This window comes from Bos javanicus, chromosome 8, assembly GCF_032452875.1.
Source record: "Bos javanicus breed banteng chromosome 8, ARS-OSU_banteng_1.0, whole genome shotgun sequence".
NCBI lineage: Eukaryota > Metazoa > Chordata > Mammalia > Artiodactyla > Bovidae > Bos > Bos javanicus.
In genome coordinates, this window is record NC_083875.1 from 21,818,748 (window position 1) to 21,845,268 (window position 26,521).

Sequence of the window (26,521 nt, forward strand, 5' to 3'; positions counted from 1 at the left end):
GATCTCCTTCTGAATGGACTGCTTGGATCTCCTTGCAGTCCAAGGGACTCTCAAGAGTCTTCTCCAACACCACAGTTCAAAAGCATTAATTCTTCGGCACTCTGCCTTCTTCACAGTCCAACTCTCACATCCATACATGACCACAGGAAAAACCATAGCCTTGACTAGACGGACCTTTGTTGGCAAAGTAATGTCTCTGCTTTTCAATATGCCATCTAGGTTGGTCATAACTTTCCTTCCAAGGAGTAAGTGTCTTTTAATTTCATGGCTGCAGTCACCATCTGTGGTGGTGTCATCTGCATAGCTGAGGTTATTGATATTTCTCCCGGCAATCTTGATTCCAGCTTATGTTTCTTCCAGTCCAGCGTGCAGTGATAGTGGAGCCCCCCAAAATAAAGTCTCTCAGTGTTTCCACAGTTTCCCCATCTTTTGGCCATAAAGTGATGGGACTGGATGCCATGATCTTAGCTTTCTGAATGTTGAGCTTTAAGCCAACTTTTTCACTCTCTTCTTTCACTTTCATCAACAGGCTCTCATTTCTCATGATGTACTCTGCAAATAAGTTAAATAAGCAGGGTCACCATATATAGTCTTGACATACTACTTTCCTGATTTGGAACCAGTCTGTTGTTCCATGTCCAGTTCTAACTATTGCTTACAGATTTTTCAGGAGGCAGGTCTGGTATTCCCATCTCTTTCAGAATTTTCCACAGTTTGATGTGATCCACACAGTCAAAGGCTATGGTGTAGTCAATAAAGCAGAAGTAGATGATTTCTGCAACTCTCTAGCTTTTTCGATGATCTAACAGATATTTGCAATTTGATCTCTGGTTCCTCTGCCTTTTCTAAATCCAGCTTGAACATCTGGAAGTTCACAGTTCATGTACTGTTGAAGCCTGGCTTGGAGAATTTTGAGCATTACTTGTTAACATGTGAGATGAGTGCAATTGTGTGGTAGTTTGAACATTCTTTGGCATTGCCTTTCTTTGAGATTGGTTTGAAAGCTGACCTTTTCCAGTCCTGTGGCTATTGCTGAGTTTTCCAATTTTGCTGACATATTGAGTGCAGCACATTCACAGCATCATCTTTTAGGATTTGAAATAGCTCAACTGGAATTCCATCACCTCCACTAGCTTTGTTTGTAGTCATGCTTCCTAAGGCCCACTTGACTTCATATTCCAGGATGCCTGGCTCTAGGTCAGTGATCACACCTTCGTGGTTATCTGGGTCATGAAGATCTTTTTTTGTACAGTTCTTCCGTGTACTCCTGCCAGCTCTTCTTAATATCTTCTGCTTCTGTTAGGTCCATACCATTTCTGTCCTTTATCAAGCCCATCTTTGAATGAAATACTCCCTTGGTATCTCTAATTTTCTTGAAGAGATCTCTAGTCTTTCCTATTCTGTTGCTTTCCTCTGTCTCTTTGCAATGATCGAAGCTAAGGAAGCTAAGGAAGGCTTTCTTTTCTCTCTGCTGTTCTTTGGAATGCTGCATTCCTATGGGTATATCTTTCCTATTCTCCTTTTCATTTTATGTCTTTTCTCAGCTATTGTAAGGCCTCCTCAGGCAACCATTTTGCCTTTTTGAATTTCCTTTTCTTGGAGATGGTCTTGGTCACTCCCTGCTATACAATGTCACAAACCTTGGTCCATAGTTCCTCAGGCACTCAGTCTATCAGATTTAATCCCTTGAATCTATTTATCACTTCCATTGTATAATCATAAGATTTGATTTAGGTCATACCTGAATGGTCTAGTGAATTTCCCCGCTTTCTTCAATTTCAGCCTGAATTTGGCAATAAGCAGTTTATGATCTGAGCCACAGTCAGCTCCTGGTCTTGTTTTTGCTGACTGTATAAAGCTTCTCCACTTTTGGCTGCAAAGAATATAATCAATGTGATTGTTGTATTGACCATCTGGTGATGTCCATGTGTATAGTTGTCTCTTGTGTTGTTGGAATTCCAAGGCCAAATTTGCTTGTTACTCCAGGTATCTCTTTACTTCCTACTTTTGCATTCCAATCCCCTATAATGAAAAGGACAACTTTTGGGGTGTTAGTTCTAGAAGGTCTGTATGTCTTCATAGAAGACCTTGTTCAACTTCAGCTTCTTCAGCATTCCTGTTTGGGGCATAGACTGGGATTATTGTGATGTTGAATGGTTTGCTTTGGAAACTAACAGAGATCATTTTGTTGTTTTTGAGATTGCATCCAAGTACTGCATTTCAGATTCTTTTATTGACTATGATGGCTACTCCCTTTCTTCTAAGGGATTCTTGCCCATGGTAGTAGATATAATGGTCATCTGATTTAAATTCACCCATTCCAGTCCATTTTAGTTCACTGATTCCTAAAATGTTGACATTCACTCTTGCCATCACCTGTTTGACCACTTCCAATTTGCCTTGATTCATGGACTTAACATTCCAGGTTCCTATGCAATATTGCTCTTACAGCATCAGACTTTACCTCTATCACTGCTCACTTTCACAACTGGGTGGTGTTTTTGCTTTGGTTCTGTCTCTTCATTCTTTCTGGAGTAATTTCTGCACTGATCTCCAGTAGCATATTGGGCACCTACCGACCTGGGGAGTTCATCTTTCAGTGTCCTATCATTTTGCCTTTTCATACTGTTCAGGGGGTTCTCAAGGCAAGAATACTGAAGTGGTTTGCCATTCCCTTCTCCAGTGGACCACATTTTGTCATAACTCTCCACCATGACCCGTTTGTTTTGGGTGGCCCTACATGGCATGGTTCATAGTTTCATTGACTTTATATATATTTAAATCTTTAAGTCATGATAAAATGTTATTGTCTCTCTTGCACTTATATAGACAAACTATCAATGTTTATCACATTAACATACTTTTAAAAACACTTTAAAAGATTAAAATATTATACAAATTGAAACACTCATAATATGGACAAAAATGCATGGTATTTTAAAGAACACCAGTTACTCCAGTTATTGACTTCAGTTACTTTCTGAAGCCTTATGAATGAGAGGTGAGACCAATGATCACCTGCCATTTCCCTATCATGGGTCACACACAAGCTTCAGTCAATAGAGCATTTGGTGAATAGGTCAATAGTGAGCACTCATCTGACATACACATACAAATGCTTCTTCTGACATGTAAACCCTAAGATTCTGCCAATAAGCCCCAAATTCCCAGCTCACGATGTCCTCACCTTTGTCTAATGCCATCTCCTTGATGGGAACTATCACTTGTTTCTACTCAAGAAAATTCAGCAAAGGTAAAGGAAGGTGCCAATGTAGTTAAGGTCCTACATCAGTTGATTTTAAATTAATCAAAGGAAGATTGGGTGGATATGATATGTTTTTTGATAGTTGAAAGTTCTATAAAATGGGAATGGGAGCTCCCTGAGGTCAAAGACTAGTGAATATAAAGAAAAAAATAAAATGTCTGTGTGTAGGTGCTTTGGTGTGAGAGAAAGGATAGAAAGTGCTTTGGAGGCATCATAGTCCTTCGCAACCTGAGAGGAAAGGAGTGGAATTGTTCACATGAAGAAAAACAAAATGATGTTATGTAGGTCTGTGGGAAGGGTCCTAAGGGGCATGATTGGAGTTTCAGATGAATCTAGGGGCCTTACTGCATGGACACCCATTGGACCACTTCTAAACTTATAAAACACAAGGAAATACAGTAGCTCCTCTTGCAGTTCATATGTGGAAAATTTAACTGTTTACACAAAATATAGACTCACAATAGAGATGAAATGGAGCTTAAGAGTCCTTGAATCTATTTCTTTTCTTTTGCTGGTGAGAAAAAAAGGACAAGGGGTGGTAAATGACTGCTTTATTGGTATTCAGCAAGTTATTATTAGAGCTGGAAATAGAATAAATATGTCTATATAGTAGTATGTATTTAATAGACATCTATAAATGATGTATGGACTAGATTAAATATATATTTATATATGTAATTAAAGATATACTATTTCATTTAATTATATATTAATTTAAATAGTAAATTATTGTATAAATGTATTATTATTATGTAACTCTATATTAAATATATATATTTAGCCCAAAAGGCAGTTTAAATATAATTTAGTTCAAAGGAAATGTAGGAGACCTGGGTTCAAACCCTGGGTCAGGAAGATCCCCTAGAGAAGGGAATTGCATCCCACTCCAGTATTCTTGCTTGGAGAATTCCTTGGTGGGCTACAGTCCACAGAGTCACAAAAAGTTGAACATGACTGAGCAACTACACACAGTCTGATGCTTTGCTTTTATAGACTGGGAAAACTGGGAGCCCGAAGAATTACATGACAAAGTCATTGTCTCCAAACATAACACCAATAATGTTGCAAAATGAATTGAAGCAATTCATTTGTGTTGTTTTTTCATTTTTCAATTTTACTACTTTCTACTATTTATGAGCACACTAATATTACATAGATTTGCAGATATTTATCCTTCCCTGTGACACTCCTGATTTCTCCTGCTCCACCTATGAAACTCCTGTGGTACTAGATATCCTTTAGCTCATCTACCTTCTGTCTGTCCCCTCACATACCAGAATTTACCTGCCCCCATCCCAGTCCTTCTGAGCCTTTTGTCAAGTCGTTGTTTTCTATGTTTGTAAGGAAGTCACTCTACAGTGTTAAAAAGTTACTATTTTCTCTCCTAGAGATATATGCATTTTCAAAGCAATCATGAACATACCACGATTAAATTTCCTGAAATAATGTCCAATATTAGAATTTTTACATTGTTGAGAAAATGTTTCTGGAGAATATACTTGAAGCTTTTAGACAATATCATAAAATGACTTAGAAACATAACTAAAGCTAGTTGCTAGGAAGTCACTTCAAAAGGTAAACTGGAAGTAAACTGGGGATGTGGAAATAACATCTTAAAAAAAACCCAATGCTTTATAAGTCATAGGCACAGATACTTTCTGCACTGAAAGTATTTTCTATAATACTTTCATTATAGTACTTTAATACTATATTAAAGTACTATAATACTTTCATTATTTCAATAGGAAATAAAAATTCCTATTTTCAATGTAGAACTTGAGCTGAATCTAAAGTGCTTAGACTGGCTATGGAAAATCCCAGGGTATATGTTGTTTAAACTGTTTTGTTGGTCCCCCACTATTTTTAATGATATTTTTCCCCTTACCTGAATAACCCAGAGGCTGAGCAAATTCATCCCAAATCCTGTGGTTCTTTTTAAACTCAGCTCCATTCTCACCTCTCTTGCTCTGCTTCTTCCCACCCCCTACTCAGTTGCCATGTTCAACAACACTTCAAAGGTGTTGCTGGCTTCATTTCTGGGCTTAGATTCTGTTTAAAGAAGAAGCTAAATTGGAATCAGTTTATCACCCTTGGCTAGGATTTTTAACAGAATTCAAAACCAGAGAGGAACCCCAGCCACATCTACAATAATACCAAGTGTATCAGCTGGGTGCTTGATCTTCAAAGGAAGCTATAGACCTGTATAAAGTTCCCTTGTCACTGCTAGCACTGTATCTTGAACTATGATGCCCAGCTTCATGGACACCCAGGGTACTTTAAGTATTTTTAGTTTTCTTTAAAAGAGGAGAAATTAGCCTTATTTTACATATATTTCTCTACATGATGATGCTTTTACTAAAATTAAACCAAATGGAGAGAAATGAGTAGATACACAGGCACAAAAGATTCTCAAATTAATCTTTCATTTACTTGGAATCATTTAAGTGGTAGTACTGAGAGCATAAACCCTAACCGTCAATTAACTTACAGGGTGGAGAAAGCACAGCTACCATCAAGTTCCTTCATCTAACAGGCTGTGGTACGAGGGATGTAGTCAGTTGAAACCAGAACCATTGATTTTAAGAAAGTGTTAAGCCTTATTCCATGTTTCCTTTTGGTTTTAAGCTTTGCTTAACATATATCTTACATTTAACAAAGCTGCTCTATGCCTAATCAGTGGCTTGAATACTATATTTCATCCTCTGTAAGTGTCATGATACATTTTTTAATTTTTTAATTTAAATTTGTCTATTTTAATAGGAGGCTAATTACTTTACAATATTGTATTGGTTTTGCCATACATCAACATGAATCCACCATGGGTGTACACGTGTTCCCCATCCTGAATGTCCCTCCCACCTCCCTCCCACTACCATCCCTCTGGGTCATCCCAGTGCACCAGCCTCAAGCATCCTGTATCCTGCATCGAACCAGGACTGGTGAGCGATTCGTTTCTTATATGATATTATACATGTTTCAATGCCATTCTCCCAAATCATCCCACCCTTGCCCTCTCCCACAGAGTCCAAAAGACTGTTCTATACATCTTTGTCTCTTTTGCTGTCTCGCATACAGGGTTATCATTACCATCTTTCTAAATACCATATATATGCATTAGTATACTGTATTGGTGTTTTTCTTTCTGGCTTACTTCAGTCTGTATAATAGGCTCCAGTTTCATCCACCTCATTAGAACTGATTCAAATGTATTCTTTTTAATGGCTGAGTAATACTCCATCGTGTATATGTACCACAGCTTTCTTATCCATTCATCTGCTGATGGGCATCTAGGTTGCTTCCATGTCCTAGCTATTATAAACAGTGCTGCAATGAACAATGGGGTACACATGTCTCTTCCACTTCTGGTTTCCTCGGTGTGTATGCCTAAAATCAACATACAGAAATCCCTTGCATTCCTATATACTAATAATGAGAAAATAGAAAGAGAAATTAAGGAAACAATCCCATTCACCATTGAAACGAAAAGAATAAAATACTTAGGAATATATCTACCTAAAGAAACTAAAGACCTATATATAGAAAACTATAAAACACCGGTGAAAGAAATCAAACAGGACACTAATAGATGGAGAATTATACCATGTTCATGGATCAGAAGAATCAATATAGTGAAAATGAGTATACTACCCAAAGCAATTTATAGATTCAATGCAATCCCTATCAAGCTACCAATGGTATTTTCCACAGAGCTAGAACAAATAATTTCACAATTTGTATGGAAATACAAAAAACCTCGAATAGCCAAAGCAATCTTCAGAAAGAAGAATGGAACTGGAGGAATCAACCTGCCTGACTTCAGGCTCTACTACAAAGCCACAGTTATCAAGACAGTATGGTACTGGCACAAAGACAGAAATATAGATCAATGGAACAAAATAGAAAGCCCAGAGATAAATCCACACACCTATGGACACCTTATCTTTGACAAAGGAGGCAAGAATATACAATGGAGAAAAGACAATCTCTTTAACAAGTGGTGCTGGGAAATCTGGTCAACCATTTGTAAAAGAATGAAACTAGAACACTTTCTGACACCATACACAAAAATAAACTCAAAATAGATTAAACATCTAAACGTAAGACCAGAAACTATAAAACTCCTAGAGGAGAACATAGGCAAAACACTCTATGACATAAATCACAGCAGGATCCTCTATGACCCACCTCCCAGAATATTGGAAACAAAAGCAAAAATAAACAAATGGGACCTAATTAAAATTAAAAGCTTCTGTACAACAAAGGAAACTATAAGCAAGGTGAAAAGACAGCCTTCAGAATGGGAGAAAATAATAGCAAATGAAGCAACTGACAAACAACTTATCTCAAAATATACAAGCAACTCCTGCAGCTCAATTCCATGATACATTTTAAAAGACTTTTCACTTGAGATGAATGTTGAATGATGGACAGATCTTCATAGGATAGGACAGGTAAACTCCAAGCAAAGACAGTAGCATAAACAAAAGGACAGTGGCATGAAATAACAGGACATATTTGTGGAACTGCATGCATTTCTAAGTGGCTGATATGAGGATGGAGGCAGAGGTGACCTTACTAGGAAGTGAGGCTAAGGAACAGGCTGAAGAAACATTACTCAGTTTAGAATGGCTGACTGAGTGTGCAGAAGGACTACTGGTAGGGGCACCATATAGAAAAGAGAGACTCAAGGATCATGAGAGGAGTTTGAGAGTGTAGTAGGTCAGAAGAAAATGCAGCTAAGAGGTCAGTGGACATAAAATTCAGGAGAGACTTGAAAGTAAACCAAGTTGAAGGGATAATCAAAGAATATATTTATGAAATGGATCATGGTGTTGGTATTCAATGATATGAGAAAGTGAAACAGAGAGAAGAACTGAATAAGTGAAGTGTGTCATTTTATGAACTTAAAGCTGAAAACATGGTGACTATACCAGGGTGATCCATTTATTTAGAGTTTAATTCATGGAAGACAGAAAAGCTCCTCAAATGTATCTTTGTTAGACTACATGGTTCAAGGGAAAGCCCATGGCTTTTGAAGTCTGAAGACCCATGTTGCTTTTTCATCTGTGCCTCTGTATCTGTGAAATGTTGGAATGTTGAGGTTTTCATGAGTATAAACTGAATAATAATACCAGTTACCCTACAGAATATTGTGAATATTAAATACATTTATGTAAAATACCTGACACAACTTTTGACAGATATTGGCTGCATAATAAATGTTAATTTTCCTTACTGTAGAAAATCTACTTGAGGTATGTTTGCATTTTCAGAGCTTTAGAAAGGATTTTGTAGTAAGATGCAGCAACATGGGCAGGAATGTATAAATACAAGAAGAGAAAAAGGAGCCAGGGACCATATTAAGGGTAAAGTCAATTGTGGCCAAGCAGTATAGAACTGAGCAACATTAAGCCATTGGATTATCTTGTGAGAGACGTGAGCAGAGCTGTATCCTTGGTAATTAGGGCCTGTGATCCTTCTAGGTTGATAACTTTTTTTATGAGCTTATCCTCCAGTCTTTATAATTTGGTGCTATTTGAAAAAAATATTTCCTGTTTATCCTAGTTATGAACAATTCAAGTAATGATTTCAGCCATCAAAATTTTGCACCAAAATGTAACACAGTTTGCAGAACTTTATCTGTGAAAGTAATTAGTAAAACAGCTTTATTTTATTGTCATTCAATTAAATCTAGATCTCATTATTTCTGTTTCTACTATGTACTAAGCACCACGTGGGGTCAATGGGTAAAGAAAACTTAAGAAATATCCCATTTCTGCAAAGACCTCACGTGTTAATATCCTACTTCTACTCATATGGACTTTTCTCATTACTGACTCATAGGGTATAGTAACTTTACATACTACTGTGTGTTACATTGGAGCAAGGTAGAGTTTATAAAACTGGACAAAATGTCATAGTCCTTTACGTTATTTTTCAAAACTGTCTAGTGTCCTTTCATACTAGAAGTTTATCTTTGCTTAAATCTTATCTGAATATCAAAAATAAGATAGAATGAAACTTCTAGAATCAATAATTATTTTCAGGGCAAGAAATTATTTTACTAGGTCCCAAACATTCTAATATCAATAAAATACTGTTTTAGCAATGTAATATAGTCTTCAAAGGCAGGTTTTATTTCTTGTTCCACTTTCTCAGGGGCAGGGCTAGACTTTTCAAGGTATCTCACCAAATTTTTCTCAGTAACCCTTTTCCAAAGCTGGTAGGTTGAGTGATAAAACTCTCTCTTACTCTAAATGTGTACTTTTCCTCATAGTAAGTACTCTTAAAATCTTATTTTTAAACTCTCATTCTCCCATCCAAATTGATACCTGATGATGCTAATTTCTAAATTAGAGCATCTTCTATCTCTACTCTCTCTAACTATGCCAAGCCATTATTTATCATGCAATTCATTGTAATAGCCTCCTAAACCAACTTTTCCTCTTCTGTCCTGCTCTATTGGCAAAGTAATCATTCAAATAAGAAACTCTGGCCACAGAATTCACTTACTAAATAGTTTCAGTGGAGCCTTATTGTCTACAAGATCGAATTCAATTCTCTTTCTTTAGAATAAAAAGGGTCTTCCATAAACTGATCTGCCTAAATGTTTGGCATTTCTTCATGGCACTCCTTGCTTTACTTTAGCTACAATGTTAAATATCTTTATGCCCTGTGATATTTCACCCCACTCTGTGCTCACTATGAAAATTCAGCTTGAAATACCCTCTTCTTATCTCCTACTTGTTCATTTGACCACCTTGTTCACTCATATTTCAAGAAGTTCATGTGTTATTTCTTCCAGGAAGCATTCTCTGACACCTTTACATCAAGCAGGATCAAATCCACTTCCTCTTAACTTAAATAGCTCTCTGTGTACCCTTTTATCACAGTACTCATTATTGCAGTTATCTGTATAGATTCTGAGCCTCTTCATGTCAAAAGTCATCGTCCTAAGTTTTTGTGTCATTATCTTCTGTTGTTCCTGAGATACAATCATCATTCAATAAGTATTTCATGAAGCATACCTATTCTCCCTACTTTGCCAAAATAAGCACAACATATTCACCACAGTTGCCATTTTCCTATGAATATGTCTCTCCACTCAATCCTACTTAATAAATTTGACAACTCTCACTAACCCTGATAGACATATTTTGAGTATTGGTGTTAGCTTTCCTATCTGCTCAGATTTGGTCATGTGTACTATTTGGTGTTTTCAGGCACCCCACTCCAGTACTCTTGCCTGGAAAATCCCATGGATGGAGGAGCCTGTTGGGCTGCAATCCATGGGATCGCTAAGAGTCGGACACAACTGAGCAACTTCCTTTTCACTTTTCACTTTCATGCATTGAAGAATGAAATGGCAACCCACTCCATTGTTCTTGCCTGGAGAATCCCAGGGACGGGGAGCCTGGTGGACTGCTGTCCATGGGGTTGCACAGAGTCAGACACGACTGGCGCAACTTAACAGCAGCAGCAGCAGCAGTCCTTAATTACTTTTATAATTTATTAGTGAATTTTATTCCAGAATTATCAGGTTTCTTTTGTAGCCTGTAGAGAGAGATTCAACAAAAGCCATATAAAATCTAAGTTATTTACAGTCTCTGTCTTAATTACAGATATGCTATGCATTTTATTAACTCCTTCAAAGATTCTTAAGTATATGAAAAAAAGGAAAACTAACTTTGGTAATAATTACACTAATGTTATCTTGATCAATTCATCTTTGCTACCTTAGCTCCTAATGGCTAAAGGCTTTGTTGCAAAATAACCAGGTCCCAGATACTAAGTGTTTTGCTAATGGCTTACCTTTCTTGAAATTATTGCTAAACATGAACTTAAGCTTGAAAAAGTTGTGAATAAATTCCCAGTTCAAAACTTTCTTAATTTTACCTATATATCAGCTTCCTAATATAAACTATACTGATTCTTTCTTATACTACTAACAAATCTTTTGTGACATACAGAAAGATGGCACCAATAGATACTGGTAAATAGTTTTTATGCTTTTTCTTCATATACTTAGGTAATTGAAGTCTAAAGTAAACTTCATTTGAAATGCAATAGTGCAACTTCTATAAACACTAATAGATATGTATTGCTGCTAAGTCACTTCAGTCATGTCCGACTCTATTATGTGACCCCATAGACAGCAGCCCACCAGGCTCCCCCATCCCTGGGATTCTCCAGGCAAAAGTACTGGAATGGGTTGCCATTTCCTTCTCCAATGCAGGAAAGTGAAAAGTGAAAGGGAAGTTGCTCAGTCGTGTCCGACTCTTCGAGACCCCATGGACTGCAGCCTACCAGACTCCTCCATCCATGGGATTTTCCAGGCAAGAGTACTGGAGTGGGGTGCCATTGCCTTCTCCATAGATATGTATTAAGGTAACCAATACTTGTAGTTAGATCTCATGGGAGATTTCTTGAAAGGGTAAGTGTTAATTGTTCAGTTGTGTGCAACTTTTTGTGACCTCATGGACTGGAGCTAGCCAGGCTCTTCTGTCCATGGGATTCTCCAGGCAAGAATACCGGAATGGGTTGCCATTTTCTTCTCCAGGAGATCTTCCCAACCCAGGGATTGAACCCAGGTTTCCAGCATTGCAGACAGAATCTTTACCATCTGAGCCACCAGGGAAGCAGACCTAAGTAAATGCATCTTAATTTAAAAGTGAGTATGGGGGTGGGGGGAGTGTGCCACACTTCCCTGGTGGCTCAGACAGTAAAGAATCTGCCCACAGTGTGGGAGACCTGGGTTTAATCCCTGGGTCCAGAAAATCCCCTGGAGAAAGGAATGGCAACCCATTCCAATATTCTTGCCTGGAGAATTCCATGGACAGAGGAGCTTGGTGGGCTACAGTTCACTGGATCACAAAGACTAGGATACGACTAAGTGACTAACACACACACACACACACACACATAAGAGAGGGACACCTGGAAGAACTATCCCCATACCAGTTTCTAACACATGAAATGAAAGCATACTTAAAAATATTATTTACTAGACAGAGGTATAAATATTACACTATGACTCCTGTAATTTAGGGACTTGGATTTTTATATTTACTATCTCTGTATCAAGTGGAACTAACTTTCCATTTAAGGTGGTCACAGACATCAGAAAAAGCAAGAGCATTCCAGGAAAACATCTACTTCTGCTTTATTGACTATGCCAAGGCATTTGACTGTGTGAATCACAACAAACTGGAAAATTCTTCAAGAGATGGGAATACCAGACCACCTTACCTGCCTCCTGAGAAATTGTATGCACGTCAAGAAACAACAGTTAGAATGGGACATGGGACAACCGACTGGTTCCAAATTGGGAAAGGAGTACGTCAAGGCTGTATATTGTGACCCTGTTTATTTATCTTCTATGCAGAGTACATCATGCAAAATGCTAGGATGGATGAAGCAGAAGCTGGAATCAAGATTGCCAGGAGAAATATCAATAACTTCAGATATGCAGATGACATCACCTTATGGCAGAAAGTGAGAAGAACTAAAAAGCCTCTTGATGAAAGTGAAAGAGGAGAGTAAAAAAGCTGGCTTAAAACTCAACATTCAAAAAACAAAGATCATGGCATCCAGTCCCATCACTTCATGGCAAATAGTTTGGAAAAAATGGAAACAGTGACAGACTTTATTTTGGGAGGCTCCAAAATCACTGCATATGGTGACTACAGCCATGAAATTAAAAGACACTTGGTCCTTGAAAGAACAGCTATGACCAACCTGAGCTTCCCTGGTGGCTCAGATGGTAAAGAATCTGCCTGAAATGTGGGAGAGCCAGGTTTGATCCCTGGGTTGGGACAATCCCTTGGAGAAGGAAATGGCAACCCACTCCAGTGTTCTTGCCTGGAAAATCCCATGGACAGGGTGCCTAGTGGGCTACAGTCCACAGGGTCACAAAGAGTTGGACACAACAAGAGTTGCTCCATGTCTGGTTCTAACCTAGACAGCATATTAAAAAGCAGAGACATTACTTTGCCAACAAATGTCTGTCTAGTCAAGGCCATGGTTTTTCCAGTAGTCATATATGGATGTGAGAATTGGACTATAAAGAAAGCTGTGCGTCAAAGAACTGATGCTTTTGAACTGTGGTGTTGGAGAAGACTCTTGAGAGTCCCTTGGACTGCAAGGAGATCCAACCAGTCCATCCTAAAGAAGATCAGTACTGAATATTCATTGGAAGGACTGATGCTGAAGCCGAAACTCCAATACTTTGGCCACCTGATGAGAAGAACTGACTCACTTAAAAGACCCTGATGCTTAGAAAGATAGAAGGTAGAAGGGGAAGGGGATGACAGAGGGTGAGATGGTTGGATGGCATCACGGATTAGATGGACATGAGTTTGAGTAAGCTCTGGAAGTAGGTGATGGACAGGGAAGCCTGGAGTGTTGTAATCCATGGGGTTGTAAAGAGTTGAACACAAAAGAGTGACTAAATTGAGCTGAGACATCATAAATGGTATTTTTGGATCAATTTTTCTGGTAGTAATAAGTTATTTCAGTTTAAAGCTTATCTACTTGACCTAAGCTTTTAACCCAATCTTTCTTATAGGACGGCTTCCCTGGTGGCTCAGAGGTTAAAGCCTCTGCCTGCAATGTGGGAGACCCAGGTTCAATCCCTGGGTTGGGAAGATCCCCTGGAGAAGGAAATGGCAACCCACTCCAGTATTCTTGCCTGGAGAATCCCATGGAGGGACGAGCCTGGTAGGTTACAGTCCACGGGGTCGCAAAGAGTCAGATGACTGAGCTACTTCACTTTCACTTTCCTATAGGATAAAAATGTCAGGAATACACTACTAGCAACCTACTATTTTGCAAATGTTCTCAGTCTCAAAAAATCTGATCAAAGAGGGAGTTTCTGAGTTAGATACCTAATTTGAATAATACTATTTAAAACTTTACCATCGGAGCCACACTGCCAGGCAGGCAAAATAGAGCGGAGAATGTAACAGGTATACTCACAGGGATACAAAAACTTTACTCCCAACCTCATGGCCTTCATCTACAGATCTAATTCTATTTCACTGAGGAAAAATAATTCCCTGGCCTTATCACAATGCATATTCCAATAGTGACCTCAATGTGGTGAGGAGGATGACAGATAATACAAGCAAAAGAGTCTATGGGGGGAAACTTCGGGGGGAATCCTAGCCAGCTGTGCACTGAAGTAACAGATACCCACCCTAGAAACCAGATAATCTTTATAGAATTTTGACAAATGGAATAAACAGAATAAATAACCTCCACACTGAGATTATAACAACAGGAATTATTGAATGGCTTGTTTAGCTGCAGCTCTGTGATTTGGATTTGGCATGCCATGTTCCACTGCAGCATAGTTACAGGACATTAATGTTTCTTTGGGTGACATTGACAGCAAAATGGGAAAACTCAGAAGATGACAGCTGCCCCTACTGTATTATTTATTATTACTTACCATACATTTCATAAGTAGGTTTATGCATTCAGACACAAGAGACAAACCTGAAGGCTCCAAAGAACACATAAATTCAAACAGATAGACACAACTTGGAATATTGTGTTATTAGGTTTGCTTTGACATGTATGAATCAATAAAAAATCAGACTAACATACATTTCTCATGTCCATGGATTTAAGAAATACACATTATGCTTTTGAAAATCTGTGGTAAAATACAAATTTCTTAAAGAAAATTTGGTTTTATATAAATAATCGGAAAAAAATATTCTTTTATAATCTACCACTCAGCAATAACTACTATTATTTTTTTACAGTTTTGAAATGTAATATGCATGTGAAAAATATTGTGAAACAATCTCTCATAAATTCTCAACCAATAACTAATACTGCTGCTGCTGCTGCTAAGTCACTTCAGTCGTGTCCGACTCTGTGCGACCCCATAGACAGCAGCCCACCAGGCTCCCCTGTCCCTGGGATTCTCCAGGCAAGAACACTGGAGTGGGTTGCCATTTCCTTCTCCAGTGCATGAAGGTGAAAAGTGAAAGTGAAGTCACTCAGTCCTGTCTGACTCTGAGCGACCCCATGGACTGCAGCCTACTGGGCTCCTCCATCCATGGGATTTTCCAGGCAAGAGTATTGGAGTGGGGTGCCATCGCCTTCTCCATAACTAATACTACAAGCAGACTATACAGCTCCGTCATTCCTTGGTAAGGGGGCAGGAATAACTCTAAGGGATATGTTTATACTGGTTCCTAAAGTGTTGTCAGTAGAATTAATTATCACCCCCACCTACATAGTACTTTTAAACTAGCTTCCTTTCACTTTTCTACCCCTGCAATGGTTGTTACTTCACCCTCCAAATAAACTACTAGCACTTGACATCTTATAGCAACGTCTGAGTGATCCAAAACTAAGACAAATGTAACAGAGAAAATTGAAAATAGATACATCGGCTGTATGAAAAGATGAATAAAACTGATGTAATAATTTGAAAGATGGAGGAAAAAAGATAGAAGACATCAATACCAGTACCATAAATTTAAAAGAGGATATTTCTATAAATATTACAGATATTAAAAAGATAATAATACAATATGAGAAACTTTATGACAGAAAATTATCAATTTAGATAAAAAAGGATGATTTTCTAGAAAAACAAAATGATAAAATTAACACTAGAATAAATAATTTCAGTAGTCTTGTATCTGTTAAAGTAGTTGAACACATAAATAAGAACTCTTCCCCAAAAAAACTTTAGTTATGTATAGCTTCACCAATAAAATTTTACATATTTATATTTTAAAAACTGTTTCAGAAAATACAGAAGTAATACCTTTCCAATAATAATCTTAATATAAAAATCTGACTAGGATATTTCCATAAAGACAAATTACAGATGAATCATTCTCATGAATGCAGTGCAAAATATCTCATACAAAATCCAGTGATACTTAAAAAGTATATCATGATTAAACTGGATTTTCTTCCAAGAATGCAGTTAGCTCAGTATTTAAAAATAAATCAGTGAAAATTACTATATTAAGAGTATAAGGGGAAAATTAGTTATCTGAATAGAGGCAGAAAAGCAATGATTCGGTTTCAGGATACAGTCACATGTATCCTGTATAAATCAGGATCCAAGACATATGGATCCATGTTCCAAGTATTTCTACCTCAAGGGGGGGAAAAACCCTGCAAAATGGGTTACATAATTTTATGCTGTGTATGGTGGCTCAGATGGTAAAGAATCTGACTGCAATGCAGTAGACCTGGGTTCAATCCCTAGGTTGGGAAGATTCCCCTGGAGAAGGGAATGGCAACTCATTCCAGTGTTCATGCCTGGAGAATTCCATGGACAGAGGAGCCTGGAGGGCTACAGCCCAAGGGGTCCACAGAGTTGGACACGACTGAGCTACTAACAAAAACTTTCACTTTTTTCTTTCGTCCAGTATTTGTAACTTAAACAAATTACTTCATCTCTTTTTTTCTTAGTTTTCAACACTGTAAGATTGCAATGCACTAAAACTGCCACTCCCTGAACTCACAACACATCATTTTAAGGATCTAAATTTTATAAAAGAAATGTTAAGACATTTAATATATATACTTACATATATATTTTTGTTATAATCTAATTTTTATTAACATCTTGACTATAACTCATAGAAGTCAATGATGTGGTATACAAAATATTGTATCAGATAGTGCAATATTATATGAAGAAGAGTTATATTAATAGTTAGAAATATAATGCTTCGGTTCATTCTATGAGTGCTTAAGGGTTTCAACCAGAATTTTAAATTCAACAAATAAGTCTCATCTTTATTGGTGTCTTAAATTTCTTCCTTTGCCAACTGGAAGCAAGCTAGAGGAAGCCAGCTGAAAATGAATCAGTATAAATGCCACACATTTTACAAAGTTTGATCCTGTTTTCCTTTATGTTTGATATAATAAATCTTAGGATATTGTAGTGTTTTAAAAAACTTATATGTAACCCAAACGATTAGACTTCTTATAGGTATAGTTAGTCCCTTTTTTTTTTCTAATTTTATTTTTAAACTTTACATAATTATATTAGTTTTGCCAAATATCAAAATGAATCCACCACAGGTATACATGTGTTCCCCATCCTGAACCCTCCTCCCTCCTCCCTCCCCAAGTTAGTCCCTTGAGAGGAAAAATTTCAAGATTTCCTCTTTCATTGTAACACATGTGTATAAAATAAAACTTATAATTAATGAATCTGCAGGCATTGTTTGCAAGTCTAAGTTTGTAACAGTATAGATGAGATAAGGAAGTAAGTACAATACTCTCCATCAGACACTGTTATTTATCTCCTTTTTGGGTTTTCATAGTATTCTAGTCATCTGTCTATGTCACATATCCTCTATGCTTTATTTGTCTGCTACATGCCATCTCCCTCTTTAACCTAGGAATACTTCATAGATGAATTAATGATGTTGCTATTAACTGCTCTTGATTACCACCTCAGTGCAGAATAAATACCACAGATTTATTTTTAAAAATAAGTGAAACAGAATTTTCTATTTTAAAAAATTAGTACAGTCTTATGGACTCTGTGGGAGAGGGAGAGGGTGGGAAGATTTGGGAGAATGGCATTGAAACATGTAAAATATCATGTATGAAACGAGATGCCAATCCAGGTTTGATACACGATACTTGATGCATGGGGCTAGTGCACTGGGACGACCCAGAGGGATGGTATGGGGAGGGAGGAGGGAGGAGGGTTCAGGATGGGGATCACATGTATACCTGTGATGGATTCATTTTGATATTTGGCAAAACTAATACAATAATGTAAAGTTTAAAAAATAAAATAAAATTTTAGAAAAATAATTAACATAAAAAAATTAGTAAACCAAGATGTTCTCTATTTTGTAATGCAATGGGGCCAGTATTATGGTCTGATTAGAATCAGGTCTCCAAATAATTATTAACTAAACTATGTTTAGTTAAAAATTACTGTGTACCCTTTTAACAAGAAGAATAAAAGAAGAAAAAAAACAAGAACTTTGGAATTTTTTTTTTTTCTTTTTGGACTCTGTACCACCAAGAAAATTTTAAGAAATTAAAATATCAATAAAATATGTTTAAGTAAACAATCTTGCAACTTGTTTAAATAATTCAAGTAATGGAATAATAAATGTGTGAATTTGAGCTGCAGTTATTAAGATTTGTTGCAAATATAAACTGAGTCTAAGAGGTAGGTAGGAAAATATACAAAACATATAGTTTGCAAAGACAGTGAACATTTTGGGGATAATGAGTAGAACAATTAAGTATAGACTGAACACTTAGAAAGTAGTTAAGTAATCAACTTGGATTGATGGGTTGGGCCATTTTTGGAAGGCAGCTAAGCTTACCACTATGCCACTGACACACACTAAAGGAAGTACATACTCATTTTTGAATGCTATTGTAGGAAGTGACAAAACCATTACAATTTTTGGAACAGAAGACTAATACACATAGAGCTGAATTTAATAACATTAATCCAGAGAATGTGTAGAATTTGTAGAGCACAAAGAGCTTGAGAGCAGAAAATATTATTTTATTTAAATAAAGTGATGATACCGAACTGATTTAACATTATGGATATTGTTGATACAATGAAGAAATAATAGATATAAAACCAATAAAAATTGACTAGGCATAGTCAGTGGGATATAAAGAAAAGACATGTAATGTCTACTCAACTATATTAAAACAAAGGAATGAAGCATTATAAAATACTCCTTTAATGATTTAACACATAAATAAAACAAGCTGTATATTTTGATATGATTAAGTACCTTTTTCACTATTGGATATTATATATCTGAGGATTCAGTCTTTTCTATTTTCACTTCAGATCTTTTCAATAAATATACTTTTCAATATTTTATAATTAAGTATATAGATATGTCATGGACTTTGAATAAAGTGATATTTGTTGTAGTCAAATATCACAATCTTTTCCTTACTTTGTTGCTATAAAGAAGAAAATTTGGGGGAACAAGGAAAGACTTGACAGTCTCTGGCCTTTAGCATTCCTCAACTAGGAAATTATTCCCAGTGTTCCCCTATTTTGCAGCCTACTTTTGAAGTAATTCCTTAGAGATTTCTTTCTGTTTTGAGCTCTGAGTATCATTTCATTTCCTGTCTTCCTATGTGATAGACGAAGCATTCTTTGTTTTAAAAAAGAGCTATATAAAACTATAGTTCATCCAAAGACGATATGTACATTCATAGTGTACTCACACATAAATGGAGGAAAACACCCTTGAAAATCCTCATATAAGAGGATCCTGTTCCTCTAGACGAGGATCCTGTTCCTCTAGACAACTTCCTCTAGAACTTGTTCACTGGAAACATCATCAATTTCAACTGGAACCACCATATCAACAATTCATCCTCTCCCATTTTTTGTTCCTCACTGTCCCATTAAAAAACACAGAAACAAGATTTTATTCCTGAATACATAGTACCCAATGAAACCTGGTTATTAGAAACTGGCCTTGTGGAGAGATGGGTGATTTCTAAGACAGTGTGAGCTCTACCCTTGCCTACACTCTGATGTTCCATGACTGAAGTCACCTTAATGCTAATAAAAATATTTTAGTGATTATAGCTGACCATGAATTAAAGAAATGTATGCAAAACAAACTTCCAGTATTGCTGAGTTAATATGTTGGTGAAAACTTAGCCAGAAGAAAATCCTATCCTGACCTCACTGAGACCTTCTGTCTTGTGTCATTCACCTATTTCTGCGCTGTTGCTTTAGCTTCTGTGGTCCATCCTAAGGCACAATGTGACATAATCTGTATCACAGAACAACATATATGGGTATCACAACACTTGTAAATATGTAAATATTCTTGTGACTTCTCACTTTCTGGCTGTAATTTAGCAATGTTTGTGCTATATATACACAGTTTTCAATAAATGCACCTCTAGAATTTTAGCTATTTTTGATGCAATGTTCCTATTGGACAGATCTTTAAAATGTTTATGGATTTCTTCAGTGACATCTTCCTTCTGTGGCTGTGTTTTATTGTGTCACTTCACTTGTGATTCAACTTTTTTTCAGACCTTCAATGTCTTTTGCCTTTTTTTTTTTTTTTGCAATAGTAGTGAGATTTTAACAATCTCATGGTAAAATAACAACTACTTAGATGACCTGTATTTTAAACATTTCTTGCAGAGGGCGGATTAATTCACTCTGATTGCTCCAGTGTCCTGTTTTCTGTTCTGGATTATGAACTCTTTGAGAACAGGGTATGGGCCCTCCCTTTATATTCTTGGCATTAAGGTAGTGCTGAGGTGGAAACAGTGTCAGACTTTATTTTTGGGGGCTCCAAAATCACTGCAGATGGTGATTGCAGCCATGAAATTAAAAGACGCTTACTCCTTGGAAGGAAAGTTATGACCAACCTAGATAGCATATTCAAAAGCAGAGACTTTACTTTGCCAACAAAGGTCCGTCTAGTCAAGGCTATGTGTTTTCCAGTAGTCATGTATGGATGTGAGAGTTGGACTGTGAAGAAAGCTGAGTGCCGAAGCATTGATGCTTTTGAACTGTGGTGTTGGAGAAGACTCTTGAGAGTCCCTTGGGCTGCAAGGAGATCCAACCAGTCCATTCTAAAGGAGACCAGTCCTGGATGTTCATTGGAAGGACTGATGCTGAGGCTGAAATTTCAATACTTTGGCCACCTCATGCAAAGAGTTGACTCTTTGGAAAAGACCCTGAGGCTGGGAGGGATTGGGGGTAGGAGGAGAAAGGGATGGCTGAGATGGCTGGATGGCATCGCCGACTTGATGCATATGAGTTTGGGTGAACTCCGGGAGTTGGTGATGGACAGGGAGGCCTGGTGTGCTGTGACTCATGGGGTCACAAAGAGTCAGACACGACTGAGCGACTGAACTGAACTGAACTGAGGAAGTAATAAGTGAAAGTGAAAGTTGCTCAGTTGTGACCAACTCTTTGCAACCTCACAGATTATACAGTCCCTGGAATTCTTCAGGCCAGAATACTGGAGTGGGTAGCCGTTCTCCTCTCCAGGGGATCTTCCCAACCAAGGGATCGAAACCAGGTCTCCCACATTGCAGGCAAATTCTTTACCAGCTGAGCCACCAGAGAAGCCCAAGAATACTGGAGTGGGTAGCCTATCCCTTCTCCAGTGGATCTTCCTGACCCAGGAATGGAACTAGCAACTCCTTCATTGCAGGCAGATTCTTTACCAGGTGAGATACAGGGGAAGCCCTAGGAAATAATGTGGCTCAGCTGGTAAAGAATCTGCTTGCAATGCAGGAGACCCTGGGTTGGGAAGATCCCCTGGAGACCTATGTTCAATCCCTGGGTTGGAAAAACCCCTGGAAAAGAGAAAGGCTACCCACTCCAGTATTCTGGCCTAGAAAATTCCATGGAGTGTATAGTCCATGAGGTTGCAAAGAGTTGGACATGATTGAGCAACTTTCACTTTCAAAGGTCTGCTGACTTGATGAATGAGTTTATCACCAATTAACACCCTGTCCATCATGTGGGTTTCACAGTCACTTAATTGGAGGACGGTCTTGGATCAGATAATCTTGGGTTTTTATTTTTTTTCTGCCTGATTTCATCATACTGTACTTATCTTAATCACCAATATGTATATAAGTACTCTGTTCAGCTTGATGCAAAATCACTGTACATTGATTCCAAAAGTTCTATCTTTTTGAATCAGTTGGTAAAGCACAAAAGTTGGTATTTTTACTTCAGAATGACCTTTTCAGCAACTATACACAGTTTTGGATGTGGTCTTAAATTACTTCAACTTAGCAAATCATATGTTTTATTTTTTTTCCCAAAAATCTTAACCCTACTAATATCTGCAGAATCATAAATATATTACATTTCCAGTTAGAGTATGATATTTTTAATGTGAATGGACTCTAAAGTAGCCATAGGTGACCAGTTTGATATTTATAGTCTGTGGCATTTCCAGAGAGATAAATCTCTGTTTACGGACTGTCTGACAGTATGACTTCTTCAGATGAGGTAAACATCATCTGTGGTTCAGCAGGAAGCACGCACCGTATACACACAGTCCCTGAGCAACTGCTATTAGATGATCATTGATTATGCTTTTAGTGTTTTCAAGGTCAAGGAAAAGTCTGGTTAGGCTTATGCAACAGATAGCAAACTACATCCTCAGTTGAATGGTCTTTGAAAGCCTTTTTTAGCTTTGTCAGTGATGTACTATATGCTGCAGGCTTACTATGTCTCTTTAGCAGGTCATGCATTTTCTTTTATGCTCCACTAAGTAGAGCTAAATCAATTTTGAAATCACATTGTCATATTATGCATCTCTACAATTTGAGACTAGGTAGATCATTGTTTGCTACTTTCAAAAAAGCCTTTCGGTTACACAGCTTGAAAGGGAGAAAAGATAACTCTATCATCCTGAATTGTTAGGTTATAAACTAAAATTAAGTCAAACAATGATGCAAAATCTACACTCTAGAGAAAAAGACCTTCTTTATATTTGTAGGGGTATATAAAAGTAGTAAATAAAATAGCGATAAGGAATGCCTAATGGAAAATTAGAAGAATAAGTAGTTTTTCTATTTTGATCCAAATACTAACATGGTATGAAACCACTTGAGATACAATAAAATGTGGAAAATATATGTTAAAAGAACAGCATTTTTATTGTTATTATTACTACTAAATTTCCTAGTTAAATACTATATTTTTACATAAAATATAACCAGTAAAGTGAGTGAAAGGTACTTGGAACTTCTCTACTATTTTTGAAACTTTCAGTGAATCTATATTTTTTTTTCAAAATTAAAAAAAAAAATTTCCAAAAGAAAAAAAAAATAGAATCACATTTGTGGATATCAAAAGGCAAAAAAAAAAATTAATACATTATATCATGAATTTTGCTCATCAAAATTCTGAGAAATTTCTTAGTTTTCACTTTTTACATAGGGTAACACTAAACTTGTTTTGAAATTGATTGACCAACCATCAGATATTTAACATAAATTGGTAATGATGGTGATTAAATAAAGTCTTGTTTTTTTCTTCTTAACAATGGGAGAATAGGCAGCTTAGCAGTCTACATTGAATAAAAGTGTGAAAGAAAGAAAATACTTTTCACAATTCCTAAAAACAAATGAGAAAAATAATGTACAAATGGAAAGTTGTGAATATCAGAAGGAATTAATGGGAGGAGTTCTTAGAAAAATCAAAAACTTGTGTTAAGTAGTGCATTCACTGAATGTTAGAGCCACAGTTTGCTTGACAGATGGTTCAGAGAAGCACATTTAGAAAAACTACATTTTACATATCTTCAAATTTACTTCATAGTTTTAATGTTTAAATTGTCAACTAAGATAAATTATTATATATTAAATTCAAAGAAGTAGAAAAAACATGACTGTGAAACTAAGAGAAACAAAAGAAGTGAATTTATAAAGAGAAAGAAAATTAAATACACAAATTTCAATATAGAAACATAGTGTAATTAATGACAACCAATAGTTTGTTCTTAAAGTAAACATGCAGTTAAATGGCTCACTAAAAAACACCAACCATTTTTGAACTAGACATGGTGATTTAAAGGACTTTTAGAAAAATAACATGTAGAAATAGGTAGAAAACTCTAAAGAAGAATCTTAGGAGTTGATGAACTTGATCATAAGTTAACAAATAATAGAATTTTGTAGTAGTTAAAAGACTTGGTCTTGGGACTTCCTTGGCAGTCCAGTGGCTACAGCTCCATGCTTCCACTGCAGGCGGCATGAATTCAGTCCCTGGTGTGGGAACTAAGATTCCCTCATCCTGCATGGTGTGGCGAAAAAAAAAAACAAAAACACCGCCAAAACCTGGTCTTGTATTAAAAAATTAATTGAACTAAATAGAAAACCCAATGACGTAGTTTAAAAAAAAAAGAATTTAATATATAATAAAGTTGGCTTTCTATTAATGGTGAAAAGTTGGTTTACTAAAAAGAAAAAAATATATGTGTATCTGTATACATATATATCATTGGGACAACTGGTTAGCCATGTGTGAAAACAAACCTATCTTTATCTCACTCTGTATGCCAACATATATCCCAGGTGTGGCAGAAATTTAAATATAAAGTAGCTGAACTATGAAAGTAGTAAGAGGAAAAAGATGGGCTGTTTAATATTCTCAGAATGAAATCCCTGAAGCCATAAACAAATGATAAAACAGTAGGACTGACTAGGTAAAAACTGAATATGTCTGTATAGCAAAATTGTTTAAAAACAAAGTCAAAGGGCAACAGACAAACTAGGAAAATAATTTGTAATGTATTTTGAGGACAAAAGGCTCATATTCTGAAAAGACAGCAAAAGAGACACTGATGTATAGATCAGTCTTATGGACTCTGTGGGAGAGGGACAGGGTGGGGAGATTTGGGAGAATGGCATTGAAACATGTATAATATCACGTATGAAACGAGTCGCCAGTCCAGGTTCGATGCACGATACTGATACTGGATGCTTGGGGCTGGTGCACTGGGACGACCCAGAGGGAGGGTATGGGGAGGGAGGAGGGAGGGTATGGGGAGGGAGGAGGGAGGAGGGTTCAGGATGGGGAGCATGGGTATACCTGTGGCAGATTCAATTCAATATTTGGCAAAACTAATACAATATTGTAAAGTTTAAAAATAAAATTAAATTTTAAAAAAAGAAATACCTTTCATTATTTAACACATAGCTTCCTTGCCAACATCAGTTTCTAACACACTTGCCCTTACTCGCTCCTTTTCAGTCACACTGCTCCTATTTTCCTTAAATATTCCAAACACTGTCCCTATCTCAAGGCATTTGATATACAGTCATGCAAATGAGTTGGCATCTTATATCTCCAGAGAAACAGTTCCAGGACTCCCCCTCAGATACCAAAATCTACAGTGATGTTCAAGTCCCTACATAAAATGGCAGAGTACAAAGGATACAGTTGCCCCTCCCTAACCACAGATGCCCAACCTGTGCACTGGGGGGTCAACTATACTGCTGCCTCCAACTAGAATGCTCTTCTTTCAGATATCCACATAGCACATACTCTCACACCTTTTAGTTTGTGTCTGTATATCCTCTTCCCAGATGCTTTCCTGAGTAGTATAGCCATATGATCACCTTTGCCACTCTTAATTTCTGTTATTTCTTTTCCAGCATCATTAATTCTTGACATGATTTTATGTATGTATGTTCTCAAATTTCTTGCAAATAGAAACATCATGTTGGAAAAAATTAAAATTCTGGTGACACAGAATTTTAGAAGATATGAAAAAACACAGCATCTTTGGGAATGATTTAAAACACTCTATCAAGATGCATTCTTTTACATTTCACTAAGAAATTACAGATCTAAGAATACAAACAACTAATAGAAGCATATATATGTGAGTGTATAAATAAATATATATATATATATATATATATATTGAACTTATTAGTAGTAGTAGGGCAATGGCACCCCACTCCAGTACTCTTGCCTGGAAAATCCCATGGATGGAGGAGCCTGGAAGGCTGCAGTCCATGGGGTCGCTGAGGGTCGGACACGACTGAGCGACTTCACTTTCCTTTCACTTTCATGCATTGGAGAAGGCAATGGCAACCCACTGCAGTACTCTTGCCTGGAGAATCCCATGGATGGAGGGGCCTGGAAGGCTGCAGTCCATGGGGTCGCACAGAGTCGGACACGACTGAGTGACTTCACTTTCACTTTTCACTTTCATGCATTGGAGAAGGAAATGGCAAGCCACTCCAGTGTTCTTGCCTGGAGAATCCCAGGGATGGGGGAGCCTGGTGGGCTGCCATCTATGGGGTCGCACAGAGTCGGACACGACTGAAGTGACTTAGCAGTAGCAGCAGTAACAATAAAAATAGAAACAATCAAAATCCCCTTTTGGGGCCAAGTGAATGAATGAATAAGCGTCAAAAATGTTGTCACATAGCATTTACAAAGAACAAAGCAGATTCACATTTATGTTACAAAAAAACAACAGGTGAAGCAAGGAAAGTAATACAAAATACAGTGTGTAGAATTTGGTTCCATTTATGTAAGAAACAAACAAATGAACTTGATAATTACGATATTGCAGGGAGTAGAACAAGGTCCTGAGGTAGGAGCAAAAGACAATTTTGTATTATTTAACATTTTATGCATCACTGAAACAACAACAGCCACAATAAGAGAGACGGAAAGATGAGGGCTGGGGGCAAGTGGAATTTGTGCAGTGACCAGGCTGGTGAAGAGGCAGAAGTCTGACAGTT